The following is an 8,171-nucleotide window of genomic DNA, read 5'->3' on the forward strand; positions in this document are numbered from 1 at the left end:
TGTGTTATCTTTACTCATTAAGACAGCCTTATGAAGAATGATTATTATCTTCATGTCAGAGATGCCATGCCCACAATAATACAAGAGAATAGCAGAGCCAAGTTTCATCTGTGTGATGCCAAAGTCAGTGCTCTTTCCTTTGCACTGTGATTTTACTAAGATTTTGAGCCTCAAAATAAGACATAACTTTTGGGTAGGGACTCTCCTTAACTTCTTCAAATTATGGAGAGACAAAGTTCATTCTGTAATCAGAGGCTCTTTCACACACCAGGCAAATGTTTTCCTGGGTCTGATGCAGCGAATACATTAAAATGTGTGAAAGAGCTATGAGTCAATGATAGAAGACCAAAAATAACGACAATAACAAATAAAAGTCTGAAGTGATGGGAGTCTCCTCTGGCCACTGGAATAGCACCCTGGGAAAGAGCAGGGTCCATGGACCATTGATCCCTTTGCTCTGTTTGTACCTGAATGCCATTAGTGACTTCCTGTGTGTGTCAGGGGATGAGGACTGGTATCTTCTTACTTGAGTAGCTGCAAGGAGAGTTAAAAGCATTATTTTTTTATTTTTATTTTATAGTTTAATGTATTTTAATAGCAAACTTACAGGAACAGCACAGAAGACAGACAACATTAAAAACATGTACTTGCATGTAGGACAACTCAGAAAAGTATGGTGAATGGATGGAATCTACTGTATGATAAAAATGCTACAAACACCATTTAGTTGCCGTCAATAAGAAATTTACTTGTTTTAAAAAAATCCAAATGCTGGCATTGTCCAGAAAAATTTAACAGGTTTATTTATAATTATTATAAAGTTGAACCGCTGAAACTTGTTCACTGAAACATTTTAACTTGCATTAATGCTTTACGTCTCCGCATTTATATTAAAAATTCACACACAAATGAAAATGGAAAAACTGTCAATACCTGATTTCTGTCCCCTATTTTTCCACTCGCGATCATATACTTAGGTACCTTTTGACCCCGTGGAAAAAAAATATCTAACGTTCAGAACTACCAATGACAGGAAGAGAAATTTTTTTTTTTTTTTTTGAGAATGAAATGTTTCCCATCATAGTGGATTCTTAAGCACGTTCTCCACGTATGCGGCGTGCTAGCTGGATGTCTTTTGGCATAATTGTTACACGTTTGGCATGGATAGCACACAGGTTGGTGTCTTCAAAAAGGCCAACCAGATAGGCCTCACTTGCCTCCTGCAAAGCGCTGATTGCTGCTCTCTGGAAGCGCAGATCTGTTTTAAAGTCCTGAGCAATTTCTCGCACCGGACGCTGGAAAGGGAAGTTTGCGAATCAGAAGTTCAGTGGACTTCTGATAACGTCTAATTTCACGGAGCGCCACAGTACCAGGCCTGTAACGATGAGGTTTCTTCACCCCTCCAGTAGAGGGCGCACTCTTGCGAGCGGCTTTTGTAGCCAGTTGCTTCCTGGGTGCTTTACCACCGGTCAATTTGCGGGCAGTCTGCTTTGTACCAGCCGTAGTACAGAGACCTCCTTACTTACCCCCCTTCTCCTTCGGCTGGAGCTTGGCCAGCGAGAGACGGCGCTGGCGTTGGAGAGCAACGGCGGCGCGGCGGCGGCTGCGAGCACAATTGCAAGAGCATTATTAATCATTGTTAGTGGTACTATATTTTCCAGCTGTGCTCCAATAGCCTAGTATACAATAATCATATATTTTCCATGAGAAAGTTCTCATTCAATTGGAAAGTAAAGCCGAGGGCAGGAAATTGGTAGGGGTACATGGGTCTCTTTTTATATGTGAGGAGTAGCAGATTTCTCATCTATCATCTCCAAATGATAGTAAGGCCTGCTTTGAGAGCTGTGTTAAGAAGGATCCTGAGACTTAGCTTAGAACCCCATGATCTAATTAATGATGCCTCCACAAATAGCAGAAAGGGGTAGAGTTTTCCATATCTTATTAGATCATGAAAATACATTCCAGACCGGGCACTGTGGCTCAAGCCTGTAATCCCAGCACTTTGGGAGGCCAAGGTGGGTGGATCACGAGGTCAGGAGTTCAAGACCATTCTGGCCAACATGGTGAAACCCCGTCTCTACTAAAAATACAAAAATTTACTGGGCGTGGTGGTGCGTGTCTGTAATCCCAGCTACTCAGGAGGCTGAGGCAGGAGAATCTCTTGAACCCGGAAGGTGGAGGTTGCAGTGAGCCGAGATCATGCCACTGCACTCCAGCCTGGCTGACAGAGCAAGACTCCATCTCAAAAAAAAAAAAAAAAAAAGAAAGAAAAGAGAAAATACATTCCAGGAAGACCCTCAGATATCAGGTAGTTTTCTTAGAATATAACCAAATATTAATTATGCCCTAGTGTCAGACTGCTTGGATTCTAATCCTGGCTCTGCCACCTTTGTGAACTTTGCTTTCAAGTTTCTCTGTGCCTCAGTTTCCTCCTCTATAAAACGAGGAATAACAATAGTATTTACTTCAATGAGTTGTTAGTTTAAATAAGTTGATACATGTCAAGTTCATAGAAAAGTGCCCCGGCATATCATATGTATTCGATAAATGTTAGTTATGATTAACAAAAAATAGTTTTGAGTGCTTTTTATATATAGGCACATTCTGGGTTTTGTGTAAGCCATTCCAGGAGTCAGCCTTGCCCTAAATGGTGGCTCATGCCTGTAATCCCAGCTACTTAGGAGGCTGAGGCAGGAGGATTGCTTGAGGCCAGGAGTTCCAGACTAGAAGTCAGTCTCCCTCCTCTCTCTCTCTTTCTCTCTCTCTATATGAAACTTTTCTTGAAGCTGTATATAAAAGGTCGAATCAGCTGCTCTTTTCCATTGATACTGGAACCAGACAGAAGCTGAGATTCTATCAGTAGGCATTTAAGTAAGAATTTAGAACCTTCTGCATGATATCAGTTACTCCTGTCTATAATGCCAGATGAGAAACTTTTTCAGCAACTTTTTTTCTTATTGTCTTTGGAAAGGTTTGTGGTAGTGTGTTAGCTTTGTAGACCCACCTGGCTTCCAATCTTGGTTCCTCCACTGCTAGCTATAATGAGTTCAGACAAAATTACTTAAAATTACCTAGTCTTAATTTTCTAAATTGTAAAGTATGGTTAATAATATTCACCTGTAAGGGTTGTTGTGTGATCTAAATGGGATAATATGAAAAGTACTTGGTATGGAGACATTAAATAAAAATGTCTTGCTATCTTTTTAGAAGATATTTTAAAGTAGTTAAAGGGAAATGGACAAGATCATTGATTGCCAAACTTAGTTATGAACTGAAATTATGTGAGGACCTTTTAAAGGATATGGAACTGGCTGGGAGTGGTGGCTCACGCCTGTAATCCCAGCACTATGGGAGGCCGAGGCCAGCAGATCGCCTGAGGTCGGGAGTTCGAGACCAGCCTGACCAACACGGAGAAACCCCATCTCTACTAGAAATACAAAATTAGCCGGGCATGGTGGCACATGCCTGTAATCTCAGCTACTCAGGAGGCTGAGGCAGGAGAATTGTTTGAACCCGGGAGGCGGAGGTTGTAGTGAGCTGGGATTGCGCCATTACACTCCAGCCTGGGCAACAAGAGCGAAACTCCGTCTCAAAAAAAAAAAAAAAAGAAATAATATGGAACTGCTGATTCAGAATCTCCAAAGTGTAGCCTAGAAGCCTGTATTTTTTAGAAAACTCTCAGATAATTCTGATGCCCAACTAAGTTAAGCTTAGTTTATTTATGGATTTATTAATAATTATATTATTATTAAATTAAATATTATTATTTAATACTAAATTATGGATTAATAAATCCATAACTAAACTACATGGATCCTTTGGATTCTATTTTATTAACTCCCATTGTCATTTTAAAATCAATTTAGTTAGATGATTAACATTTTACCAGTGTTAGAATCACCTATACTTTAGGAATATTTTTTGGTTATGGGCTAGGTTGTAGAAGATATTTGCATTGCTTTTATCACATCTCACATCATTTCTAAAAGCACTGAAATAGCTTGATTAAGAAATATATGTGGCCAGGCGTGGTGGCTAGTGCCTGTAATCCCAGCACTGTGGGAGGCTGAGGTGGGCAGATCACTTGAGCTCAGGAGTTTGAGACCAGCCTGGGCAACATAACTAGACCTTGTCTCTAAAAAGAAAAAAAAAAGAAAAGAAAGAAATATATGTGGCTGAGCACAGTGGCATGCACCTGTATTCTCAGCTGCTTGGGAGGCCTAAGTGGGAGGATCACTTGGGCCCAGGAGTTTGAGTCCAGCCTGGACAATATAGCAAGACCCTGTCTTTCTTAAAAAAAAAAAAAAGTAAACAAAAAGAGAACTATATGTGATAAAGTTCATTCCACAAATATTTAATATCTACTACATCCTACTTACTATGTGCCAAACACAGTACTAGGTGCTTGTAACTGGTTAAACAGGCAAAAAATCTTGCTTTTGGGGAGCTTAGTATATTTAAGCTTGTTGGAGTGTTTCTAAGATCTGAATAAGTAGGCCTTCATTGTGGTTATAATTTGAAACTTAATAAATGGGCAACATAGCGAGACCTTGGAAGGTTAATACCAAGGAAGTTTACTACCATACGTATTGCACTTAATATTTATTTTATTTTTTATTTTCTTCTAACATTTTGTTATGAAAATTTTGGAGCATATAGCAAAGTTTTACATTTTACAGTAGACACCCACATACTAGAGTCTATGATTACCATTTTACTATACTTGCTTTATCATATATCTATCCATTCATTAATCCATCTTATGATTTGTGACATGTCAAAGTGAATTGAAGACACTAGCACACTTCCCCTAAATACTTCACATATTTATTATTAACTAGACTTTAATATTTGTTTACATTTTTCTTTTGATTGAAATGCACCACCTTGAGTATATTTACTGTTTCTTGTTTTGTTTTTTTTTGATACGGAGTCTCGCTGTGTTGCTTAGGCTGGGGTGCAGTGGCATGATCATGGCTCACTGCAGCCTTGACATTTTGGGCTCAAGTGACTCTCCTGCCTCAGCCTCCTGAGTATCTAGAACTACAGGCACACACCATTACACCAGCTAATTTTTTTCATTTTTTGTAGAGAGGGGATCTCCCTATGTTTCCCAGGCTGGTCTCAAACTCCCGAGCTAAAGCAATCCTCCTGCCTCAGCCTTCCAAAGTGATGGGGTTACAGCGTGAGCCACTGCACCTGATTCCGAGTTTTGAGGAATAGCCACACATGTATAACCTATCAAGATATAGAATACAGTAAGTTTTCTCATTCTCCTTTTCAGGATATCCCTCCTACAACCCCAGAGGCAACCTTTGTTCTGAAGTTTTTCCACTCTAGATTAGTCTTGCATATTCTAGCATTATGTAAATGAACTCGTAAGATATACAGGTATATACTGTTGTGTAAGACTTCTTTCACACGGCATAATGTTTGTGAGATTTATCCATGTTGTCTCATGTATCAGTAATTTGTTCTTTTGTGTTGTTTATCTCATTGCTTACCAGTTTATCTGTTCTCTTATTGATGGACACAGATTGTTTCTAGTTTTTGGCCATATGATAAAAGTGACTATGAGTATTCTTGCACAAGTCTTTTTGTGAATGTATTTTTCTTTCTTTTTTTTTTTTTTTTTTTTGAGATAGAGTCTTGCCCCGTCACCCAGGCTGGAGTGCAGTGTGATCTCGGCTCACTGCAACCTCCGCCTCCCAGGTTCAAGTGATACGCCTGCCTCAGCCTCCCAAGTAGCTGGGATTACAGGCATATACCACCATGCCCAGCTAATTTTTGTATTTTTAGTAGAGACAGGGTTTCACCATGTTGACCATGCTGGTCTCGAACTCCTGACCTCAGGTGATCTGCCCACCATGGCCTTCCAAAGCACTGGGATTACAGGCGTGAGCCTCCGTGCCCGGCCCTGTGAATGTATTTTTCATTTAGATTGGGTAAATAGCTACAGGTGGAACTGCTGGTCATGTGATAGGTATATGTTTCCTTTTTGGAGAAACTGCCCAACCTATTCCCAGTGTGGCTGCATCATTTTACCTTTCCATCCAAAGTGCTGTTGCATGCACTCCGTCCCTGGCCCACATGTGATGGTGTCAGTCTCTTTAACTATAGCCATGCTGGGGATGTGTGTACTGGTGTCTCTTTGTGGTTTTAATTTGCATTTTCCTGATGATGCATGACATGGAGCAGTTTTTTGTGGGCTTATTGATCACTTGTGTGTATATATGTATTTGGGTGTGTATGTAATTTGAGTGTGTATGTAATTTGACTCTTTAAATCTTTGGCTTATGTTTAATTGAGTTGTTTATGTTTCTATTGTTGAGTGGTCACAGTTCTTTGTATATCCTAGGTACCAGTCCTTTGTCAGATTAAGGTTTTACAAATGCTTTTTCCAAGTCTATGACTTGCCTCTTCATTTTTCTTAATGGTGTCTTTTGGTGAATAGAAGTTTTTAATTTTGATGAAGTACAATTTATCTCTTTTTTCCTTTATGGTTACTGCTTTTGTGAGCTAGGAAATGTTGGCTACTAGTAAATCATGAGCATATTCTCCTGTAAAATTTCTATAGTTTGAGCATTTATGTTTAAAATATTTTTCCCTTTTCACTAATGTTTATAATTTTTGAGAATAAATCTTCGAAATGATGTAGAATAGTACCCAGTTAAAATTATTTTTATATATACACAAACAAATGAAGTTTAATGAGGTTATGAGAAACTCATTATGTCTTTCCTGTGAAAATATGTCCAAATATGAAATTATTGAAAGGGTAAGACCATCTTGCATATTCATCTTTTGTTTTCATGCATATAGTTTATGAATAATAAAGGATTCTCTGATTAAAGAACAACCTTAACTTAAAGAGGTGTTATAAATACACATTTGTTCAGGTGAAAGATAATGGATACTCTATTAGCCAGGCATGGTGGCAGGTGCCTGTAATCCCAGCTACTCAAGAGGATGAGGCAGAAGAATTGCTTGAACCTGGGAGGCGGAGGTTGCTGTGAGCTGAGATCGTGCCACTGTACTCCAGCCTAGGTGACAAACCAAGACTCCACCTGAGAAAAAAACAAAAAAGACAAGGAAAATGGATACTCTGTGCATTTATACATAATGGTGAGTGGCAGGGAGAGAGGAGTAGCACCTAGTCCTGTGCTTCAGTCTCCTGGCACAGAAAATTTGGGAGGACAGTGAAAGTAAAAACTGCACCCTCCTGGGTTACCTTACTCCTCATGTTCCCGGTTGTCCTCACACTTGTCTTCTGTCTCACACCTCCAGATCTGATGGTCAGATGACTTTGGCGACAGTCTTTCTGGCAAAGGTTGTAGCCTGTGTTCCTTTACACAGCTGTTACATCTTAGAGGAATCTGACCCACTGGTAAATATGATCAGGGCATCTGATATTCTATCAAACGGAGGGCAGTGGCTCATTTAGACTCTCACATAACATTTGCTCTGAAATGGATTTTCTGAAAATTTCCACTTAAATAACTGTGGATTAACTTTTAGTGAGGCCCACATAGCTGAAGCTAAGCAGAGCGTATAACCCCAGACTATTGGGCAGCTGCACTTTGTCACGGTTCCGCCTTAATTCACTGCGTATTACTTCCTTTGAAATATGCAACCAGATTCTAAATTATTCACCTTTTAATGTCTGGAAAATGCTTAAAGCATTTGGCCATTCATTTACCTTATTTGAGCAATACACCCAGGTAGGGTAAGAATATATTTGCCAAAGCAAAGTATACTTCTCTAAAAGATTAGACTAGTATATTCAAAATGTCTTCCCAACTTAAACAAGCCATAGAATGTTAGTGATAGTGTTTTTATGCAATCCTATTAGAGAGAGCATTCCGTGTTGTGATGGTTCCCCTAAAAGATTTTTTTATGAACTTAAAAAAGTTTCTAATATAAAGGTTATATTATAAACAAATGCTAGAACCAAATAGGATTTTGAAGATTATCCTTCTTTAACAATGCCTTAAATTTTTATCGCCTTATCCATTCCTCATTGCTTTCTTTCTCAAGACATTATGGTTTATTGTGTCTCCACTAGGTACCTTGCATGTGATTTACACAGTGAATGGCCCTGCTTTCGGAGCAAGTTAATGATATAATATCCCCATTTATATTCAGAACAGTCAACACTTTCTAGCTTTCAG

At 39.2% G+C, this 8,171-nt stretch overlaps 1 pseudogene; it reads right to left on the minus strand.

The window, feature by feature from the left end:
• Positions 1–777: 777 nt before the first annotated feature.
• On the minus strand, positions 778–6,124 carry LOC129043450 (histone H3.3A-like; annotated as a pseudogene).
• Between the last annotated feature and the right edge of the window lie 2,047 nt (positions 6,125–8,171).

Source organism: Pongo pygmaeus, chromosome 13 (assembly GCF_028885625.2).
Source record: "Pongo pygmaeus isolate AG05252 chromosome 13, NHGRI_mPonPyg2-v2.0_pri, whole genome shotgun sequence".
In the NCBI taxonomy this organism is placed as follows: Eukaryota; Metazoa; Chordata; class Mammalia; order Primates; family Hominidae; genus Pongo; species Pongo pygmaeus.